This window comes from Lagopus leucura, unplaced genomic scaffold (assembly GCF_019238085.1).
Source record: "Lagopus leucura isolate 7727_CA_CO unplaced genomic scaffold, USGS_WTPT01 Super-Scaffold_100016, whole genome shotgun sequence".
Classification (NCBI taxonomy): domain Eukaryota; kingdom Metazoa; phylum Chordata; class Aves; order Galliformes; family Phasianidae; genus Lagopus; species Lagopus leucura.
This window is the reverse complement of record NW_024962270.1, coordinates 5,733,856-5,758,868: the sequence shown is the minus strand read 5'-3', so window position 1 is coordinate 5,758,868 and position 25,013 is coordinate 5,733,856.

The following is a 25,013-nucleotide window of genomic DNA, read 5'->3' as shown; positions in this document are numbered from 1 at the left end:
ATCTATTATAGCATTCTGCAACTTTCCTCCTCTGGTTATGGGCAAAGAAATAGATGCCTGATACTGCAAAACTTCTTTAATGTCTATGCTATAAGCTTTACCTCTCCCTTTGGTACCATGGATGGCTTCATTTTCCATGAGCATTTTCCTTGAACTCTTTATGTTTGATTGTTACTTCTGTTTCTTTCCACTATGTAAAATTCCCTGTCTGATCTTAATTGACAGTATAGGCTATGACAGTGTAATAAGAGAGAAGCATATATTAAGAAGGAAAAGAACAAGATAATTTAAGAGATTAATAATAATAAAATGGTAACATTTCTTGTTGATTCTGGCCAAACTGAGATACCTTAGGAGAGACAAACTCAACCATAATAAAAAATAATATCCATTGTATCACTAACAGATCAAATAAAGGAAGTGATTTGAGATTTAAATTAACACATCTATGCAATCTATTTTTTCTACATAACTAATCTATTTGAGCATACATGATTTCATCAAGTTTTCAATGTATGAAAAATGAAATAGTAAAAGGTGGTTTTAGTGGATTTTTTAAAATTATTATTTAAAATTGAATGATCATTGAGCAGTCAAGATTTTAGATTGTTTCAGAAAGACGCAGAGGATTAGGATTTTCCAACAAATCTGCAATCATAATCTCCCCTATAATACCTCTTGCATCAATAGTAACTTACATTTGTCATTTTTACTAATGGTATGTTTAGTAAATCATATGAATAGAACATACCTCTATATTAGAAATTAATGTATTGGACAGGAGTCTTAAATAATAAATTATCTTGAAAGAAATGCTACTATTATTATAGGTTTTAATTCCACATGAGCACAAAAGACACTAATATCATTACTGCATAAAGAAAATTAAGTAAGAGAAAAAATTCTGCAGCCATGACTACATCAGCAAGCAGTGCAGTTGAGAGGAGATATACAGAATAAAACAGTGCTGAGGACCTTGCTCCACAGACAAAGAAATCAAAATGATTTAGATATGTTCATAATGAAATGTTGAAATTCAAATTATGACTAGCAAATATAACCCCTGGATTGAGTGTTGTTTTGTACTGGAGTGCATTAGGTCTCATCCTGCACAACACCTCCTATTTTAGTTTCATCCAAAAAAACTCACAGTTCATGCTGTCAGGCTGCTATACTATTCAAATCAAAGCACAGTAAGCACAGAGAATACGAGAATCACACTGCCCAGGACACCTCATAGAATCACAGAATCAGAATGGCCAGGGTTTGAAGGGACCTCAAGGATCATGAATTTCCAACCCCCCTGCTACATGCAAGGCCACCAACCTCCCCATTTAATACTGGACCAGACTGCCCAGAGCCCCATCCAATCTGGCCTTGAACACCTCCAGGAACGGGGCATCCACAACCTCTCTGGGCAGACCTCCACACCTCCCAAGCTCACTAACAAGCTAACTGAGATGCAGCTACTCAGTCCACAAGATGAGACTTGATTTTACCTCCCTGTAATGCAGAAATGCTCAGGCATTTCCTAGAACCCAGTTGTTTCACACACCTTTCTAAGGTGCATAGACCACCTGACACAGATGCTTTCTAACAAATGAACTTACTCTTCCCAGAAAATGTAGGAAAGCAGCATCAGTTGGCATCTCAGCTGAAGCACTAATACAGTGAAAGTATTAATTTTCTGAATTAATGTGCTTTTCATCCAAGCACAGATTTGCATATTACAAGTGTTATTTTAATCTTAAATTCAATGCTAACTACTGTGATGCTGCAGACTGCTAACAAGTTCTCTCTCTACATCTCAGTTTCTCTGTATAACCAGATAGGTAGAAAAGATTATTTGGTGGAGAGTTTTGAGGAAGCATCAAGTATTATTTTTATTTAAATGAAAAACTCTAAATTCTTATTTCGAATCTGTGCACATGAAGAAAAGAAAAGAATATAAAAATGTGGAGGAGTTCATAGTAGTATGCTGAAGTGCAGCTTCACAATCAAACTACTTTTTCAGGGAGTAGTTGTCAAATACATGTATAATAAACCACAATTGTGTTCAAAGGTAATGCTAATATTGCTCAGTGGGAGACTAGTTTTAAATGTCACATTTTCAAGCCTTTCTCTAAATTATCTTTCCCAGAGATCTGGCATTATGACAAATTATTTAGTTCTGATTTTCAGAGCTATTAAGTGAACCTATGATCACAAGTCCAATAGGAGACAGATAGATAATCAGGCATTCAGATATTCATAGATATTCTAGGTAGACATTGCATATATACTCTAAATAGTGTATTCCCTCCCAAGTTGAAAGGAAATAACACAAATCAGCTTCAATTAGGATGAAGGTGGGAAGACGACAATATAACTTCTCATCTACCTGAAGCAAACCAGCTTGAAATCATGTGAAAAAAATCTGCTTATTCTAAAGATGTGAACCTTGGCATCCAACTACTATGCACACATATTACCAATAGATTATAAGAACAATAAATAAAATAATGTAATTTGATCATGAGAAAAGGCCAAATAATTAATTCTACAATCATAATTCAAATCATTAAGTCAAAAAGATTTTTAAAAGCCCTATACAATCAAATACAATTTTGAAATGTTTTGATTTTTGGTGGAAAAAATTCTCTCAGCTGTAATGGAAGTCAGTGACCCCACTTGCTCTAGAACGAACAATTTAGAAAAGCTTATTCATTTTGACCTGGACAACAGTAATACAAATTTTAAATGCTATTTATTGTGAGAAAAGAGCCTCACCTGCCTTTTTCATAATATTATATTACTTTCTCTTATGTGTTTCTCCTCCTTTCTGTCCTGTTGGCCATTTGGCAGTTGCAGTAGAGGAGATGCTCACACAAAGAGAAATATCTGGCACTTTGCAGTGGTAAGATGACAATGCATCAGACAGATAGAAAAAAGGAGTTTCATAGCTGAGGAGCAGTAACTGAGAGCCCCCAGCCCCCAGTGCTCTGATTTTCCTTTAAGTGGAATTTGATGAAACAGAAAGCCTGCTCAGAGCTGTTCATCACAGCTGGAGTAAACAACTGAACATGAGCCTCCTAGATGCTTAGTCAACAGGGAGCTGTCTGCCTCCGTGTGCTTTAGCTGACAAAAATATGAGATCTCAGAGACCTGAATACGTATCTATTCCGGATGTGGGATTCAGGACAATTTGACATTTGGCGAAGAGCGAGTCCATAAAAGCTCATTGTTTACATGAAAATCTCCAGGTGTAAAGTCACTAATTAGCATATTTGGAGGCCTAAATATTTTCTAAACATTAAAGACACAGTTCCTCTTATCAATGAAGTGTCTACTAAACAAAACCATAAGAGCTAAGGAACATCTACAGAACAGAGAGACACTGACAACTACTCTGCTACTTAAAGGATATGGATAAGCAAAAGGATAGACTACAAAGCAAATTATTCTGAATAGGATATTCCCAGTTGTTTCTCAGTATAAATAAAGACAGTTTTCTCCTCAAATGTCACAGCATATTAAGTGTTAGGAGAGAATTACTCCAGCATATGATGAATGAAACAACATAACCCCAAGGAACTAAGTCACAATGCGACAAAGCTATCCATGAAGTGAATTGCAGTACAAATTCTAGATAATTCTGACTCTTACAGTATGAACACTACTGCAGAGGCAAAATATTAATGACATATTTGTTTTGATACACTAACTATTGGTAAATGAAGGTCACGGTAACATTTTAAATATCCCAAGATTTATAAGAAAATTGGGCATCTCCAAAGCTTCTTAACACAATTTTGTTGTATAGAGACTGTTTTCCAAGAGTACCCCAGTGAAGGGAGGCAAAAGGAAGGGCAACACTGATCATACTGCCTCACCTTGGGATACTCTTTTCAGTTCACCACCTCCATATCTTGTAGTGACAATAATGCAGCTAATAGTCTCTATGCACTTCAATGTTCTTTATATGAAGCTTCAATATTCAATGTCCATGTCAAAAAATAAATCAATACATAAAAAAATGCAGATTGTATCTTCTGACAAACTTTGCTAAACTGAATACATAACAAGATTTTGCATAATACGGCTTATAAATTTGCACAGAGGTTCGGCAAGGAGCAATAGCATAAGATTAATTCCAGAACAGTTTGAAACTTATTACTGTTGCACAGAACCATATGAAAATTGTAGCATACAACATATAACTTTTTCCTGTAAGAACTTCAGATTGCGTTTTAGAAGAGTGACAATACCATATAATTGCTAAATTTGTAAGTACAATTCTTTTGATGTGCCTACTGACCTAGAAACTACAAACTACAATTCACTTGATGTGCCGTTATTTTTATTTTTTAGAAAAGCACAGCTTTCTCCTGTTACTCAAAACAAAAATTTTTCCAAACTGGATTTTCTGACTTAATCTCTTCCATGTAGACGACTATTAAACATCAGTCCTCAAGTAGTCCAAACAACAAATACCTTTGGTGACGAGTTATGAATAAACGTCTTCTGTCACATACAGAAATAGATCACAAGTGCGGTTGGTACTCTCACTGATCATTAACTCAGACCAAATTTAAGTATGAATGCTAATTAAAAATCTGTTGGCCTTCACTGCTTTAAGACAAAGAAAAAAGAACCAATGGCTGCACTGGACTAATTTTACTAAGAAATTCTTGGCCTCACAGTCTGGTGAAACTTCAGATTTAGTGAAAACCTAATAGTATTTTGATCAATTCTGAAATCTGCCCAAAAGCTTAATTTTATAAAGCATCTGTTACAAACTGACTCTTAGAATACTAATATTTCAATGCACAATCTTCTGTTATTAAGTTCAATTTATAATGTTCAAAATCTTGCCTGAGATGATATTCTGACAAACATAGAAAACAGATACAAAACTTATTCTGCTTGACAGTCTTTCCTTGAAAATAAAAATGCCTTATTTCTTATGCAGGCTGTTAAAGAAATAAGTCTTTTTAATAAGCCTTGTTTAATGAGCCTTTTTCCCCACCACCCTCCCCCTGCAGGAAAAATAACAAATGCTTTTTCACATATGCAGACATACGTGAAGATGAAGGGGCTCGTAGACCTCAAATGGCAAGGACAGTGGCCAGTGGAAGTGGACCTACCTTGTAGTTTGAAAATGCTATTACAGTGGGAGTTTCCACAGATAATGTAGCAAATTTTATCGCTACACAGAAGAAATCTTAACAGAAGGTTATGCTTTTCTTTTTAAGTGAAGCTATAGCAACTTAAGCAGTTCTAAGGATAGGACCAAACCATGCCTTTCATATCAATTTAAACATGCTTTGTTGAAGATAACAGAAGAAAATCTCCTGAGATTGTGTAGCCTCAAGTGTGATTATTATTCAGCAGCATATACTTACCTAGATCCGACACTGCACTGTATTATAAATCAGTATTAGTATTCTGCTATCTGACACCTCCTGAAAACTGACTGAATCTTAGGGGACAGTCTTTGCTGTAAATGATTTATACCGAGTTACATGGTTTGATTTTTTTGCTTTTCTGTTCTGGGAAAGAGTTAGAAAGACTAGACACTTGTGGCACATTTCCTGATTGGACTTAGATTATTTCAGTCACTTTTCTTTATACTTTTATTATCCTTGCCAATAGTCAAAAGGTAATAATAATAAAAAAAAAGATAGGATGTTTAAAAAAAGTTTATATTTTCTGCTGCATATCAATTACACAGTTGTAGTTCATCTTTTTTTTTTAGATGCGAAAACATCACCTAAAAATAATATGCATCTTTTAAAAACAATTGAAGAAAAAAATTAACTAAAAATTTAACTAAGTAAAAATTAACTTAATTTTAACTAAAATTAACTAATTTCTTAATTACTTTTCCATTCCTGATTAGAATGGCTATTTCCCAGTGTACTGTCAAATCTGCTGAGCTTAGAAATAGTAAATAATGTTAAGGCCTGAATATTCCCAACTTATAAACAATTACACATCTCCTCACCAACCCTTATGAAAATCTTTTTGGTGTTGTTTTACCTTTTGTTTCTGTGAGCTTTTTTTTTTCCAAGTAATTTTGAGAAACAGAGAACTTCTAACAGAAACAGGTAAGCAGATGACTGATGTCACTATCAAGATCATAAATGGATTAAAATGCCACAGTTGGCTGGTTCTCAGCTGAGTACTGGACCCTAACATCCCTGACAAACCCAGCACCTACAAGATGACCCTGTATCCCTAGATGAAGCAGGGAAAATCCATATCCAAAATTCTAAGTTCTTCATTTTATACTACTTTTTAGTCCCCTTTTAATTGAGGGGGAGAAGAAATAGTGTTCAAATTGCCAAGAAACACTCTGCGCTGCTAAGGGCAATTTCCAGAGGAGCTGCCTACAGAATTCAGGTAGCTGCCTCCACTTTCTGCTGAGTGGTTGGAAGAGATTTTTAAATGCAAAGTTTGATGTCATAATGTCTTCCAAATTAGATTGATTCTTGCTAGAACAGAGAAAACAGTAAGGCTTTCTCAGGTCGCGGATGAGTGAAGAAGTGTATTTGGTGCCCATTCCTTGGTACAAGTGCCCATGTCCCTGAACAAGCTGGTCTGACGCTTTGTAAGCGAAATTCAATTCAGTCTTAGTTCAGGCCAAGCACTGAACCGGATTTGCATTGTAAATGCTATTTTCAGATCTTTCTCACCAGCACTGTTCCCAGTGATGGCAGCAGCATACTCAAGTTCTAAGAGTTCAAGCTATAGCTATATAGCTAGTATAGCTATAGTCATTATATTTGTTACCATGAAACCACCATCTGGCTAGAAGGAAAATCTAAAATAATTGTCTTATTGACAAGCAGTTTGTAAAGCTAGCAATACACCCTTTCATATTTCATATAGCCTTTCACGCGTTTCATATTTGTAAAACAAATGTATTTTTGCCACTAAACGTGACATTGCATATTGTTGTGATAAGGCCTCTATAAAGACAACAATAAATCATAAATATCCTTAATAGGATAATACTACCATGAATGTGAAACGAAATAAGCATCTGTAAACCACAGATTAAAAGAGGCAACATACTTAATATAAAACAATGTAATGTAATGCGAACATGAGACAAGGAGATCACAAATTTCTTCAATTAGTCATACAGCCAAACCATGAATACAAATACTCATTATCAGCACTCTGATAAAGAAAGCATATCAGAAAATAGGTCAAAATAAAGCGCATCAGGACTGCTCAAATAGATGACAGTTATGCAAAGATAATGTTTTTTCTCATCTCTTGTATACTATCAAAATGCAGAATTCTGGCAGTATTTGTGGAATAATTTCACCGTTTGTTACATCCCTTTTGTTACAATTATCACACCCAAACTAATTATTAGTATGACATAATTCTTCCAGGACAACTCAATAACTATCCTCCATTCCGTTTTTCTTAGAGGTGGAAGCAGGAATAGGATAAATTGCCTCATTTACCTTCCAGCATTGCAAGAGAATAAAGACCTTCATGAAACACATTATCTACTAATTATTAATTTGTGATTATTGGCCAGTACAACAAAAATAGCTCAGTTTGAGCCCATCATATAGAAGGAAAGATTATCTTTATGCTTTGCCATTCATTCCTTCAGGTCCTTCGTAATTCCTCTGAGAAAAACAAAAAATTATCATGTAATGATCAAATGAAGGGAATCCTGTGGTTAAATATTCTTGATCTCATGAATACACTGCTTGTTTCTATTTTTTTTTTCAACATCTGATTGACATTCAGACATGTTATGGCTGCACACCCTACTTGCAGGGCTCAAAAATTCCCTTTACTTAAAGATGAACAAAAAATGATTTAAAAAAAAAAAAAAAAGTTTTCACTTGCATAAATCAAGAGAAAAATCAAAGTCTATTGCACCATTCTATGAAAGTCAAGTCAGTTAGCTCCTGTCAATTAATTCACTGAATATTCTTTCAATTCACCCTGCTCTGGTACTGCAAAGTCTGGAACAAACGTCTAAATGCAAACTGCATGTAAGTGACTGATTCTAATTATAAAAGACCAGTTGCAAAGAAACCTCAACCCATGCCATCTAACCATAAATTAAGAAAAATATTCTGGCATCAGAAGTTTGAACTCCAGCTGGTACTTACACTAGTAATTTATTATTATTATAAACTTTTTACTTTTCAACCATTATGACTTGAAGGTCTCTCCTGTACCAAAAAAAGCCAGCACCTGCCTGCTGTCTCAATAGCAGTATTGGCACTCGTGAAACAAAGAATTCTGTAATTTTTCACCCTAATTTTTCTCAGTAGTTGCTGTTAATGAAAACGATAATCAAGAGACCTATATTGAGTTACAATGGGGAACAAGGATAATAGTAGAAATTTCAATATTCGATCTGTATAAAATAGCTTCAATTTAATTCATTTGTAGATAATGACACATTTTAGCAAAGAAAAAAAGTTGATAGCTTAAAATTTATGGTGTCCCAAAAGATTCAGCAGTGTTATTATAAGTATGGAACCGGGGAATTCACATTTAATATTGTTTAAATTTACCCAGTACTACTTACGTTCCAGGCTGTCTCTATATCATCCTTCATAACATTGTGATTTTAGTAAATTTATTTTGCACATATTTGTTTGACTCATCCCATGCTAATAAAGAAAAACAACTTCATCTCAGAGTAACCTTTCAGCTCATGACACTGCCTTTTAATGCAAGCCATAGCAGACCACCATCTACTTAATGTTAAATTACATAAGTTTCTCCTTCAGGTTAAGAAAGTGTTTTCCAGCCAATACTCCGAGAGATGTATTTCTGAAGGTCAGCTAAATGAGATCTATTGTACTGTATTTGCATAAGAAATTATTTTTCTCATCAAAGAAAAATAAGATCAATTGGATACATTGATAAGATTTTATCATAATATTTTACATTAATAGTAAGATCAACATGATGGATCACGCATCAGTTCTGCCTTTTTATTTTTACATATGCTTTCTGTAATTCAATCTGTATGCTTATCCTTCACAATTTACTCTGAATCCCAGATACACCACCAAAGTCAGACCAACACTTAAATGTACTAAGCAGACATCTTTCTGTTGTTTGTACTCAAAACTGACAGGGGATTAGTCACTTCACAGAACTGTGGGAGAGAAATTATCAAAGTCCCCTGATTTCAGCATGAGTTTTCTATGCAATGTCTTCACATTACAGGTTTTAGGATCCGTTTCTATGTGTCATATCACCCATACATCTTGTCTTAATGATTAAAATCATTATTCTTACTGAAAATTAAAGCTTTTCCTATTTAATCTTTTTATGTGTAATACTGTTTTCTCCAAATATCTCTAAGACAGACTGATAATGAATATACATCAAATGCATCACTCACTATCACCAAAGATAGGGCTTGTTTCAACATGCTGAAGGCAACAGCTGCTGACACAAATTAAGTAGCTGCTTAAATCTTTGTGATATCTTCCTCGTTTAAAGAGCTATAGCATGGCAGTTTTCAGTTGCCCTTTTCCAAACATATTTTTAAATTCCTATTTATGCCTGATTTTGGGAGATGGTTTATACTCAAAAAGCCTGTGAAAGAAATTTTTATAATTTTGTCTATTTTGTTTTTCTTAACTAATTTAACACATCTTAGCAATGTCTGGGAATAACAATTATTAATAGGTGTTATTTCTAATAACACTATAAAGCATTGCTTTTCATCCTTACTTCTTTCTTACTGTACTTCAACTGTGAAACACACTCCTTTTTCAAAAATATTACAGAGCCTCAGAGGCAAAAGGACAGTTAATACAGGGCTGGTGCTGTGCTCAATCCCAGGCACAGTGCCCTGGCATGATGTAGTTACAAGATTCATATGTAATCACGTTCAATACATACACATTCATTGTATGTATTTCAGGAAGAAAATGGAAGTTACTAGAGGTAGATCAGAATTATCAATTCTCTAAAGGATCTTCTCTATCTTCTCCTAGAAAGGTTTATTTTATGAAACACAGCAGTCCACGCGTACAAATAAAAGCAACTTTTCTTTTAAAGAAATGCAACCCCCAGCTAAATAATAATACAAATTCATCCTGACTGCTAAGAATTACTTCACAGCGCTGGTCACTGGTTTGTGATCATTTCATACATTTTAAATTCTGCAGAACAAGTTTTTGAGGTGAAGTCTTTTTACAGAAGGTAAATGCTGACATGTACATCTACATAAGGAAAATGATAGAAGAGTCTGATATAAATTATCCACAGATTATCCAAATTTGCACTTTCTAATGTCTCATCAGAAAACTTTCTACAATGGACTCTGTTTCTGAAGAATAGTATTTGTTCTTTTATTGAAACATTGCCATCAGAAAGCATAGTTTGTTCCCATCCATAATTCAGAGTTCCCTTCAGAAAAGGCAGAGCTGACTGTTCAAATATATTGAAACTATCATAGCCTGCAGCACCTGCTGCAATGCATTATTGATATTCAGTGGTGGCACTGACACATTTCTATGAGCATATGCTTTCCTCTACATTGGGAAACTTTAAATGGAAATCTGTTTCCTGTGGACTTTATTTTCCTGAGATTTCCTTGAGACAGATACTTGAAAAAAAACAAAAAAAAAAAACAAAAAAAAAAAGGCCTCTGGACAATCGTAAGTTGAGGATGGAGTGTCTTAAGGAAGTCTTCACTTTTTATTTTTTTCATTTTTATACAGCCCATTGCTCTACAGGGGAAGAAAATCAGGTCAGCGGGAGCCAGCAAGGCTGGTATAGCTACACAAGTGCTGGTGCACTCAAGGCCCTCACAGAGCCCCTGTACATCTACACCTAGTACATAGTTATGTGACAGTCTCTATAAATCCTACCCAGCCTCTGTGAGGTCTGGATTAGCAGCTCCCATTTGTTTTATGTGGTCAGTCAGTTGTGTGTTTTCTGTTGAGGACTGAAAGGAATTTTTCCATCTTGCTAAATAAGAACAATTCAGTGCCTTCCTCTTGTGTTAAAGCTCAGTTCACGTAGACTGAGAACTATACAGTATGATCACAGAATCACAGAATCACAGAATTGTAGGGGTTGGAAGGGACCTCCAGAGATCATCGAGTCCAACCCCCCTGCCAAAGCAGGTTCCCTACAGTAGGTCGCACAGGTAGGCATCCAGGCAGGTCTTGAACATCTCCAGAGAAGGATCCAAAGATCCAAAAGCCGCTCAGGTTCCTGACAAAATACAAAGTGCCCTCTGTAACAACTGTGGCTTCATTCAAAGCCAGTCCGCTGACCCTTCAGTCCCTTTGATGGCATCACTCAAGACCTCAACATTACAGCAGCAATTTATGGAAAAGAGAGAAACTACAATAGTCAATTTATTTCTGCAGTTTTTAGATCCCAAGTGTGTTACTTTTAAAAACTTGAAGTGTGATTATTTTGTGGTTTTTCTATTTCTTTTTTTTCTTCTTGACTACAATAATGAATCATGAATCAATAATACAATAATGAATCTTAACATGAGCCAGCAGTGTGCTCTGGCAGCTCGAAAGGCAAATGGGATCCTGGGCTCCATCAGGAGAGGGGTGGTCAGCAGGGACAGGGAGGTGATTGTCCCTCTCTACTCGGCTCTTGTGAGGCCCCATCTGGAGTACTGTGTCCAGGTGTGGAGCCCTCAGTACAAGAAAGACAGAGATTTTGGAAAGGGTCCAGAGGAGGGCGACTAAGATGATCAGGGGGCTGGAGCACCTCCCCTATCAGGACAGGCTGAGGGAGTTGGGCTTGTTCAGCCTGGAGAAGAGAAGGCTGCGGGGTGACCTCATTGCAGCCTATCAATACCTGAAGGGAACCTACACCCAGGAGGGGAGTAAACTCTGCAAAAGGACTGACAACAGCAGGACTAGGGGAAATGGATCCAAGTTGAAGGAGGGAAGATTTAGGTTGGATGTTAGGGGGAAGTTCTTTACTAGGAGAGTGGTTAGGCCCTGGAACGGGCTGCCCAGGGAGGTTGTGGATGCCCCGTCCTTGGACGTGTTCAAGGCCAGGTTGGATGGGGTCCTGGGCAACCTGATCTAAATGTGTATGTTTCGTGGCCCTGCTAGGCAGGGGGGTTGGAACTACATGATCCTTGAGGTCCCTTCCAACCCGGGTGATTCTGTGATTCTGTGATTCTGTGATCATTAAGTAAGTGAAAGCTTGAAGACACCATTCTGAGGAGAATTGTCTGGAATCAGTAAGCAGCAAAAAATCTGATTCTGATAGCAGACTCATCAGTTAATACATAATTTAAATGGAAGTTGAATAATCCTAAAGGGTTTTTGAATCTCATCTAAACAGTACCATTACTCATTCTCAGAACATTTTATTGCAAATGACGACCCCTTTATGCTCTCAGATAAATTTAAAACGACCCTTGTAATTCTTATTTTGATGTAAATATGTCCCTTATATAATAAAATGGCTTACTGCTAAGAGTTTTTAAAGTGTAGTATTTTATAGTTCTGTTTGATAGCATGAGCGCTGAAAAGAATCACAGACCAATGGAAAGGGTCTACATTTAATTTGACAGATACTCTACCTCCTGCTTGTCAATGAATCACTAATTAACATTTGCAAAATTCATACATTCATTAAAAATGAAAATAATGACTTTTTAAAAAATATGCATATATTATGCAGCTTCTGTTTTAACCTTCTACACTGGTAGATGGTCCTCCTACCCCTCTGCCCACACCTCCTTGACCCACTGTCTGATCTTTCCAGGCTTCCTCTTTGCTGAAAACCTGATGACTAATCCCATGCTTCAAGTGAAAAAAAATAATTCATTCACTGAATGGCAGAAAGCACACAGGTTTTTGGTGTTTTTTTTTCTTTTTTAAAACTTCTGTTACTCACTTAGAAACCAAGGGAAATAATTATTTTGGTTGAAGCAATAAGCTATAGATTACTGAAAAAACAAAACTAGTTTCAGGTTAAGTACACTGTCATTTATTCAGAAAACCAGTATTTTACTAAGTCATGTGGAAAGTTGTTTTGATTTAGCCTGCTGTTGCAGAATTCAAGGCAGTAGTATCACAAGCAGTAAAAATGTTATTCATTCACAGCCGAATTTACTGTTAGGCATTTTGTGGCATCTGTTTATGTTATTGGCACATAAAAATAGAAATTGCAAAGAAAAGTTTCAATTCTTAAAAAATATTCTAAATCTAACAAAAAAAAGCAGGAGAGTGAGTGATTATGAAATACAAAGGTCTAATGATGGTTAAAAAAAAGATTTTCAAGACAGAAAAATACAATACAGTGACAGACTTTTCACCATTGCACCTGTTGCAGAAAATAAATGACATGATACAGTGCAGATTAGATGCAGCTAATCAAATGCTAAATATTTTAATGCTGTTACTCTGTCATGTTATGACTACAAAATTCTTAGAGTATATTCACTCACAGAGAAGTTTCCCACAGCTGAGTGCAAAAATGCTGCATGAGGGCTGTGGAAGTTGAATTAGAAGATGATCAGCTGTGTTATATAATGGAAACATATTTTGATATAGCTTCCAGTTGAAAATCTACAACTGAAATGTACATTACGTACACAAATAAAAAAACAACCAAATAAAAGAAAACAAAACAAAAAAACAACTGAGCAAACATCATTAAACATTGGCATCCTTTTTCTGCTCTCCACACTGTAGAAAGAAAATCTGAATCTAATGGAAGAGCATTTGTGGGATATCAAACACCTCAGGAAAAACCTAAGCAGGAGACAAAGTACTGAACAGTTAAGATTTTTTAGAAGACTATGCTTAGTAGAAGCTGAGTTCTAGGCTGACCTAGAACAAAGACCTCCATAGTAATTTGAGGTAGCTGAATCACAATTTTATCACTTTCATAACACAATCTTCAAAATGACAGTCTGCAGTTATTGCATTTATTAAGAAGGTCCTGGCTGAAAACGTTGTAGAAGTACCAGAACAAACACACGGCAGGGCTTACAACATTGCCCTCCAGTTTGTGCATCTGCTGAATTACAGTATTTTGGGTGAAAGAAGGCTCCACAGGCTGCACTTATCATCTTAACAATTGTTATGTTCACAAATGATAAGAACACAAAAGCACCAGGAAAAACTCATGAAACACCTTAATTTCAAAAAGGCTTTGGAAGTTTCCTTTCTTTTTCCTCTCCCTCTTTTTTTTTTCTTCTTAACTTGAAGAGATCTGTTCAAATGAAGAGCACTTATGATTTATGATCTTGTCATGTTTTTGATCAAGTGAGCTCAAAGACTTGAACCAATTCAAGATATGCCAGCTTGAGGATACAGGGATTCGGTTTCTATCATCTTCCTCATTTGTTTACATGTGAGGGGTTACACAGAGTAAGCAGTGTCTGTGAATATCTAACTAACTTCTTGAAATAAATTTGAGAGATTTCTAGATTTGAGAGATTTCTAGTTAGATTTTTGTTTGTAAATATAAAAATTCCTCTGCATTGTCTTCTCTTTTAAATACTTCAGTGTAAAATATACAAAGTTCTTAAGAAAACGAGGACTGACAGGCTAAATAGTAGTAGCTTTTTGTTGTTGCTGCTTCGTGTTTTTAAAATAGCGAAGAAACTCCATTAAAGAAAGGTAATTTTAATTTATAGTTGACGAAGGCTAAGTATCAATAATTGTACTATTATTCCTATCTCACCAAAAATCCCTACCAACATAAAACCCGTGGACAAAAAACCAAAGCCCTGCACTTACTGGCTTTAAATGTAGAACTATAAAGCTAAAACTCAGTAGAGATGCCACTCATGAACAACTCAACTAGCTGAAAAACAGATGTTGATAACTGACCTGCAGAGTAGATGCTGTCTTGGAAACTCAAGACTGCAAGAAAGCAATACCTCAAATGTGTGAGTCTCAATGTTCTGAAGACAGAGTTAGTCATCATTAAACCTTTCCTGAATGCACTGTTCTGACATTTTTTTCTGCATCTCAGTTCTAATGTACCAGAAGTCCATCACTTATTCAGCTTTACCTAGCAGCATAGTTTTATTCAATTATTTTTCCATAGACGACTCTATAGAAAATTTTCACAACTAAAGAAAATGTGTGTGTGTTTGTTTTCATGAGAAAGTAGCTAAAGTTAACAGATAATTTGCATTTGCAGTAGAGGTATACATTTGAAATCATTAAATTTCTTGATGATTCAAAATAGTTTCTCCTGTATGTTTTTGTCCCTACTGCTAAATAGAGCCTTAACAAACCAGTTGTAGTTGTTTTCAAAAGAAGGTTCGAGGTTCAACCATGTGCAAAAAGTTTTTTATTCCAAATTCAGAATTTTCTTGGCCATCAACCTCAAGCAAATATTAAAGGATGACGGAAGGAGGAATGCACTTGGGTTGCCGTTAACACTGGCTAGCACAGGGAATGATGCCTGCTGGTTTTAACTACCTCCCAGGAACGTTCAGACACAAATTCAAAGAATAAAATTAAACTCTAGTGCCGTTCTAAGTCCCTCACCATTTGAAGCATCCTCCTGGGTGCTTTGATATTAAACATGAGTTTAGGATGAAATTAAATGTAGGATGCCTTCTGAAATCAAGACTAACAAAGCATACATGTGCAGACTATACGCTTTGCATTATAAATAAGTGGCAAGCAAGTCAATACACAGAATGAAACCATTTACCACAAATAAAAATAAACATAAAAATAAGTAAAAAATACTGCAATCTAAAGCTTAAACAAGTACATATTTTTTCTCTGCTTTATGCACGGCACGTTAAAGGGAAGATTCAAAAATGTCATGCCCACTTGGGGATGGATCTCCTCTGCCTTCATTCCCTTTTCACTTATTCTCCTTCACCTATACCAAAGCTACATTATGAGACTATTCACAGCAATGTGTTAAAGCACATATCTATTCATAGTTCTGGGTTGTGAGCGAGCTTTCTTATAATAAAGGAATAAGCTCATCTCTTGTGAGAAGATGACATAAAATGCAGTATCTATTATCCTAGTTCCCTCATTCACAGATTTAAGGGGAACATGTTACAGTTTTGAGTAAATGGAACTACAGGTACTGTAGTGATTACAGATTTATTACTATTCTACCATCAACTTTCTGATTAAGATTCAGCAGATCACTCAGCTATGAAATCTAATAATACATTATTCTTCTAAGCAGTTCATTGTTAGAGAAGCATATCTTGAACAGAGAAAACCAAATTCATGCAAAAGGATTCTTCCTGGAAAAATTCTGTTTCATTTTTTATCATGTAGCACAAAAAAATGCAAAATAAACAATTATAAAACAGTGTTATGTGACACTAAGATGTCAGAAGCAGCAGTCAAAATGCTGTGGGTATTAAGGTAAATTCAGGGTAAAAAATTGTTCAAAGTAACACGTTAAAGGAGTATTCTATCTTCTTGGTGCAGAAAAATGGACCATAAACCTTAGAATAAATCAGCAAAACAGAAAACATCTCCTTCTCCTTGGAAGCATTCAAAACCAGTCTGGTTTTCAGCAACCTGGTCTAGAGGGGGGGTGTCCCTGCCTGTATCAGGAGGAGATGAAACTGGGTGATCTTAAAGGTCCCTTCCAACCTAAACCATTCTACGATTCTATGATCTGCATAAAGCAGTCCTTCCAGAAACATGCTAAGGCAAAAACATGTATTTTGTAGTTTTTTCCCAACATCTTTCTAGGTCTTGTTCTTGTTTAGCAATAACCACCTTCACATCTAAATATTACGTAAGCATTTCCTGCTTACTTCCATAAAACTGTCCATTATTTTTCATTAACAAATAGAACTGGAAACAAAGCACATTTAAAGAACAGTTCATTTGTCTTAAAATAATTGGCAATGTAAAACGAAGCAACCTCTCTTTGTCCATTAATCATTTGGCTCAGAGCATTATGCCACATTAGAGAAATATGCTTAATACGATGATCTGAGCTACTGCAAGTGTGTCTCAATTGTTGAATAATTAGGGAAACAGGTTAAGTATTCACATAACTTTCTCCCGACCCTTGATTTCCTCAGCTGTCCTTACCTTTCCTTCCCCCTCTTCTCCTTATTTTTAAAATACTTTTATAGCTAGTACATGAGGTATAACTTTGGTCTGCTGTTTAGGTATATTTATCAAGAGTCAGATTTTATTAGTTTTTATGATTTATGTAATTTTTCCAGCAGCCTCTTTTCTTCTACTTGTCTAGTCATATACCAGCATTTTTAAGACTCACAATTCTGAGAAAAAAAAAAATCAATAAAAATGTATAACTGATATTAGATGCACTGAATGAATACGGGGATTTACATCACAAGATGAAGGAATATATTTATTTGCCTTTTCCAACAACAGATTTTCAAATGAGTAAACCTCATCCAACTGCCTACTGTGAAACTCCCCAGTCATTTTTTGTAATGCCCTGTAATCCACTTTGTGCATAACATTTGGAATACCAAAAACGCAAACATAGAAGCTCTCAAGGATTAAAAAAACCGGAGAGATCAAAGTGTTCTCCCATGAAATAAGGATAGTGTCAAAACAGCAACACATGCGTTTTAGGATTATAGAATATACTTAAAGCAACAAGAACCTATTCTGAAAGTTTTTACATAGTGTTTACACGTTATATGTGAAACCATTCATGAAAAATTTCCTCAACTGTGATGGTTCTAGTGACAAGACTGAAGATTAAAGTAAAGTTGGAAAAGTATGGCTCTATAGTATAGCTCTATATTGCATAATGCAAGTACAACTTCTGAAACAAACTCACTCTAATTTCTTGTAAAATGTCATTTTAAACTTACAAAAATGCTTGAAAGAAAAAAAACGTCCTAACAGATAAGTAAAAAACAATTCACAAATACTGCCAGGATCCAAAAGGACAAACCTATTCAATCTACCGGTGGTTTTGATGTTGTTGTTTTTCTATTTTGTTTGTTTGTTTGTTTTCACCATGGGGCATAAGATCCTGACAATTAACATTATTGATGTTAATAATAAAAAATGTGAGAGTAACTGCTTATAATAGTTAGTAACCAGATTTAAAAAGCCAAAGTTACATGCAAATTAAATTCTGAAATAGAAAGAATATCAGATCTGTGAGAGCAAAAATGGTATTCCAAACACCAGAAGTATATTAAAGGATACAAGGTTAAAATCAGTTTCACAGAACACATACCTTCTGCGTGTATGGTACATCAGAAGGATGCCAGACACAGCTAGTTTCACACCATTTTATGAATTCACCTATATATTTTAAGTATTTCAATCTGCATCCACCCTCTAATGCTAGTAAGCCAAAGCACATTTTGTTGCCTGAAGTAGGATTTTCTTCTATGGGGAGAGAAACTGATTATGACTGATTATTTCTTCTCTTAGAGTTGGACTAGATGATCTTTGAAGGTAACTAAAACATTCCAAAGCAGTTAAAAAATAAAATAACTTGTCCAATGATGGCTGTACAAAAAATTAAGAATTGTTCTCTTCCCTGAATGGTTGCAAAGATGAAGTAGAACTTTCAAGCTGCCCTTTGTTCTGTCTCACTTCAACATTAGGTCTGGCGGCTGAACACTGGGTTTCACTAAGCAGTCCATCAACCTTGCCTCTCATTGACATAGGGATGTGCTTCAGTCATTCTTATTATGTATTTATATATGTTATTAGTCACCTGCAGGGTTTTTTGTTTTGTGTCATTTTTCTGCACTTTTTTAACCTTGTTATTTCCACTGCCAAATTACCAAATTACGTATCTGTAAGTTCTAAATGACATAAAGAATGAGTTGTAAAATTTTTCAAGAGAGAAACAGGTATCTAAGAGCCTTTTAAGCTGATCCTAGATCCAAGAAAATATAGGAAGAGAATTCCATCCCTGAATTGAAACTCCATAAGGGTTTACATGATCAGAACTGCTCTGTTTTTGACACTGATATTATCATAAAAATTATGTACTTATTTTTAAATACATGTTAAATTTGAAATAAGTGTCAGATCTTCCTTCAGTTACAATCTCTGTACTCAATCATTCTGTTAGTTTCATAGAATCACAGAATATCCCAAGTTGGAAAGAACCCATAAAGATCATCATGACCAACTCCTAACTCTCCACTCAGGACAGCCCAAAAATCAGACCATGTATCTGTGACCGTTGTCCAGACACTCACTGAACTCCAGCCATCTCTAGACACTTCACCATCTCTGTTGCACTCTTTAATTAGTATTTCTACAGATCCTTTTTAAAACCATTTTGCAAGTGTGATGGCAGGTGTGAATAGCTGTATTATAGTACAGTAATGAGACATTTGAACAGTATATATGCAAATTCAAAAAACCTAGGAAAACCACCCATTTTCCATGGTAAAGACATCTGTGCCACAGTAATATGCTCATACAAGCAGCAGTGCTCCACAGACCTCTTGAACCTCTGTTACCTCCCCTCACCAAGAGTAACTAATGACACAAAGGAAGAATAGCTGTGTTTCATTTAAGATTCTTGCTTCATGGGTAGTTTACATATTCAGCAGGTAGCCCATAGATTTCTATTTCTGTTTCTCATAAAAATCATTAATAATTCATTTCATGGATCATATTTGAATGCTATCATGAATGATGATGTCAGTATCAGAAGCAAAAATTATGAGCGACTGCCATTACATACCCAGTAAGTCCTCATTCTGTCTCAGTTTACACTTCTGTGCTGTCAAATTTAATTTTCTACCAGCTCCTTGTCAGATTTCTTCTTGATGCCTGATATCAAGCAATGCCCTTGAAGCTCACAGAGCTGCCATTTATTTCTCTGAGACAGCACCCCCTCCACCTTATGGAGTATGTGGGAAAAAGGGTGACATCTGTGTTTTTCATCAAACATGGCAAACTAATCCATTAACTCATTTGTAAACTGTGTGTTTGAAAAGAACTCCCAAATGATTAAGTACTAAATTCATAAACAAAAAAATCTGCAAATTGCAGAAATTTCTGCTTTTTCTGTCCTTGGTCAACTTTCTACACAGTCAGTAACGAGTACCAGACTTGCTCTGATTATAGGTTATTGAATGTAATCATTTTGCACATTAATTCAAGTCTACTTTTCAATTTAGATATACTTTAAATGATGTATTTCATGAAGCAGGCAAACCTTTGCCATCAGCACTGCTAAAAAGAAAAAAAATCACACTGTCTTTTGCAACAGCAATCTGTGACATAGTTCTACTCTAGTAAGAATACTTTACACTAAGCATTCTCTTCCACAAAGCATATTTTCTCCCTGGTACAACAGAAAGAGCCAGCAATTAGTGAATTTTGGTATCTTTCCCTATCTGGCTGGCTGCAACAAGAGTTGGCAGTGTAAGAAACTTAATTCACAGAGGAGCTATTCATACCATATTGCAGCAATGAAAATGGACAAGGATCTTGTACTGTAACAGATGTGACAATATAGAGAAGACTTGTAACTTTACTTTCAGTGAAGCCATAGATACTCACATTTGCTGAGTATCTAACCCATTTTTATATGACTTTCAATGAATCACTCCTAGTAGAGTGCAGATGTAACAGACGCATCTCTGCAGAATTTCAGACGTTGGGTACAGAGGATTAGTTAAATCTCTTAATCACGTATTCAAGAAAATATTTGTAATATCAAATTGTTTTACACTCTCCTCCACTTACAAGGACAGCATACTGTCTCCTCCTTCACAAATTAGGTTAGAGAATTATATCACATGAATTAAAATCATAACAAAAGCATCAGCATTCTCTACTTTTAAAACAATACAGAGGAATTAATAACAAATGATGGCTTAATGGTTACTGAGGCTTTACTCATTAATCTGAGCAGAGATAAATCAATAAAAATTGCTATCTGGTTTTCTGAAAGTAAACATTTAGCATCCCACAGTGTTATGTTCCTCCCCACTCATCTGCAGGATAGAAAAGTCACTGTTCCTGTTCTGAATCTCACAGAAATGCACTACTCCTGTGCTTCTGGGCTGCCAGTCATGTAAGCCACGTCTCATAAGGTCCTAAGTTACATCTAAGTCTTGCTTATGTTATAAGCCCTGGGCTACTGAACAAAGTTATTTTCATTTCAAAGAAACCTACATTATTGCCAAGGAAGATGATTTTGACATGTATTCTGAAGAATCTGGCATACCTCTGTATTTGTACATTGCCTTCAGCATTTTATAATACAAAAAACAGAAGCATGCACCTATATGAGATTATTTCCTGAAACATATGGAATAGAACCAGAACACAACAGGACAAGAACAGAAAAAAGACCTTCTACTTCAACAACAGGAAATTACAAAAACAGGCAAAAACAAGACAACTATCTCTTGACCCAGATAACCAAGCTACATAATTCAGAGAATTCTGATCTTTCTGTTGCACAGCTGGGATCACATTCAGGTAGTTAATCATCCTCCTTGCCCAAGACAAATGGTATTCAAATACAATCTGATACCTAGTAAGAACACTGAACGAAACAGGGAAATCTAACAAGAAAGTCACAAGTACAATTATTTTGAAATTCATCTACAGATAGACCTTAAGTCTAAGAGTTTAAGGCAGGTTTTTCTACAGACTGGATCCTTATTAAATTAAAAAATTAGGGAGTCTGATTTTTCACTGTTTCTGCTGATAAGAATTGGTTCCGTATATTAATTCCAAAGGGAGTCACATAATGACAAGAGGTAAAAGCTTCATAAATACCAGTTCCAACATTTCCCAGTTGTACTGTTTGATGTGAAATGTCTTGAAGTGCTGAAAACCCACAGTGGACATGCACTTTGAACGGCTATGAATTAGCACTCTGAATGTCTATGAAACTTAAGAACTTTTTCACTGACTAAACAAAAGTCAAAGATAATACCACCAGCAGCTTTTATATTATGAATACCTTTATTGTGAATTATCAGTGATGAAATCTAAGCAATTTTATTTCTATATGAAGCTTCTGAGCTGCTTTTGTGTGGTTTCTGCAGAATGTTTTGAGGTCTGAAAAGTTCTCCTAGGTACTTCCAGTATAAGTTTTAAGCAAACAACAAGCTGACACATTTTCAGAGGTGACCTAATTTAAGATCCCTTGTGAACCATTAATTAATTCATCATGTTGATTTATTCCATCCATTGCCTGCTTTGTCTATTCCCATTACTTCCTAAGAAAATTAAAAATTCTTTTAATTATTAAAGACTAAAGAAGACTTATGAAGTCTTTAATTTATTAAACTATTTTTCATGGATTACAAATACATCATACACAAGTGAGTTCTCTGTATTAGTTCTAATAGCAAGATAATTCATGCCTCCAGTGTCCTGAAGTAATCCACTCAAAGACCGACTGAGCGTATCCTACATTCAGACCACTGTTAGTGAGATGTGCATTGCAGCCTGCTTCTCTGACTAGAGCAGAAAAAAGCAAGAGGCTTCAATGGACCTGTAATGTTTTATATAAGGTTCAGCATGTTATACAATAAAATACATATTCCTGACTGTCCACTAAGTATGATACATTACTAACATAACTGCTTTTTAAAACACAGCTACCATCTGTTGCTTACATTTCAAAACTCAGCATGTTCTAAAATTCATTCATTTGGACATGAGGTCTCTCAATGGAAATGTGTCAGTCTGGTATTTCTCCAAGTTGCTGAGGAAAAGCTCCTGTAAGTGAAGAATTTAATTTTTCCTTTATGTTAGCTGCTTCCCTAAGAACAAGAGAACAGTAGAAAGCCAGAGTTGAAACTAAAGAGAATTTTTCCTGCAGACACCAGTCCATACTACAGATAATATTTCATCCATATGACAGAAAATCAGTATGAACTACATTATATGTACTTTAGGAAATTTTAAAAAGCAACATTTTAGGCTTTTGTTCAAACTATTCAATGCCTCCTAATCTTCCTGTTCTCCTCAAATATCCAACTCTTCCAGTTTATGAGAAAAGTTTAGTTTGGGAAATTTAAAATGAAAGACACTGAATCCTGCTTTTCAATTGCATTCTTAGCATCCATTATGCATTTTTTTTTTCTTATGGTCTAACTTGATCATATAAGGATTAGGTTTAGGTTAGGTAAGGATTAAGTTAGGAAATAGCACTGCAATGCAGAAGAGCATGGAAGAAGCAGAAACCACAGAGATACCCCAACAGTTACACTTTCATGAAACAATAAAATTAAAATTTTTAAGCTTCTGTGTATAAGGAGCATTGAGAAAATTAGGGAGTGAGATACATAAAAATATCCAAGTACACAAAAGGCTTTGGAGAATGGCCCTCTAAAGTACTCCCAAACAAAAGGCCCAAGGCAGAAACTGAACTTCCATATCAACTTATTAGAGTTCAAATTCTGAGATTAATGAAATGTAAGCTTCATATATCAAACTACTGTTTTTTCGTGGCATTATTTTACCCTGTTCAACATAACTTGTTGCCATACAGCATGTATAGCATAGGAGAGAATTTTCAGGAAAAGAAAAAACAACCAAACATTTGAACAACTCTTATGTTTCTTCTTCTTTTTTTTTTTTTTTTTTCCCCATGGAAAAAATGCTCAGCAGATTGAATGATTGTCACCAGTCAATACTGAAATTGCTTTTGCTCTTCTATTGCAAATTCAGAAGCTATCACGGATCAAAATTTGAAATGCCATTATAAATTGAAAGCTTAGACTATCATAAAGTTAGGCAGAGCCTCTAGCAAAGTGATTTGAGTTTTCAGAAGAAAATTTAATAATATTTACCAAAGAATTTATTTAAATACAAAACAAAGTTCACACAAATGCATGGAGCCTTGTGCATCTACCAAAACCTCATTCCAGTTTCTCCCCAGTAATCTTTTATTTATATATTTATATAATAACTGCTGTTTGTTCCCAGTTTTTCTTGTCTTCCTTTCTTTTTTTTTTTGCATTAGAAGGATGAAAGAAACTTATTAAACATTTGTGGACTAATGTTTAACGAGCAGTACATTTAACAAAAGCGTGCTAGATATTACTTTCAGATTTTGATTGCTAAGGATCCCTAAGGACAAACGGAAAATACAGTATTTTAAGGTGCAAACACACCCCATGGAGCAGGTAAGTCTAGCTAAAAGATTGTTATTAAAACATCCCATGGAAATGCTTAAATCTTTTAATAAAGCTGTGTCCTTTAACAAAGGAATACAAGCCTTTTTGAAGCCTTAGTGAGAAACAAGTGATTCAAAAAAGATTAAAGCTTTGATGCATTAATTTACCTACCATTCAACTGCAATATCCTATTAGCCCAATCTAAAGTCATCTAAAACTTCTAAAAGTGAATTTGAACTGTTTTATGTGGTTCTGCAAATAATGGATTACTTTTGTACGTCTAGATAAGCTATTGAGTTCAGCTTTTTCTTTGATTATGATTATAAATGTACTGACCTATCAAAAAATAATTTAAATTGCTGGGAAACTATCCTTAAAGTATTCCCTATTGCCACAAGTAGCTCAGAAATCTTTTCTGGAGCGATAACATCTTGCACCTACAGACTTTACTGAATAAGATTTCATCCCATGTGGGAGTGATAAGGTTCACAATTTCTAAGTAATTCTGTAACTGGACTGAAACTCATCCATTGTGTGCACGCTGTGGTATTGCCCATCTCCTTGCTGAACTCCTGCACCTACAATTGATTTTAGTGGCTATTTTTTACTTATTTGTTTGTTCTTTGCTGGTATTTGTTCTCCCAGCTTTCTTCTGATGAAAAGAGGAAGAATCCTTTTTGAGCCCCCTTGTTTGCCTCTCTTGATACTTTATGTCAATGTTTGTGATCAAAAGAAGCAGCACTTGCAGTGAAGCAACAGCTGCACAACCCACAGCTTCCTGCTGGAAAAGGAGGCTGAGTGGCTGAAGGCTGTGGGGAATGGTGGGTCCTTTTTTCCATCATTGGATTTTGGTTGGGTTTGGGTTTTCTTTTGAATTTTTGGCTTTGCTGTCTGAAGTGACAAAAGCAAACTCTTCCTTCTTTCATATACATATACATATACATATACATATACATATACATATACATAT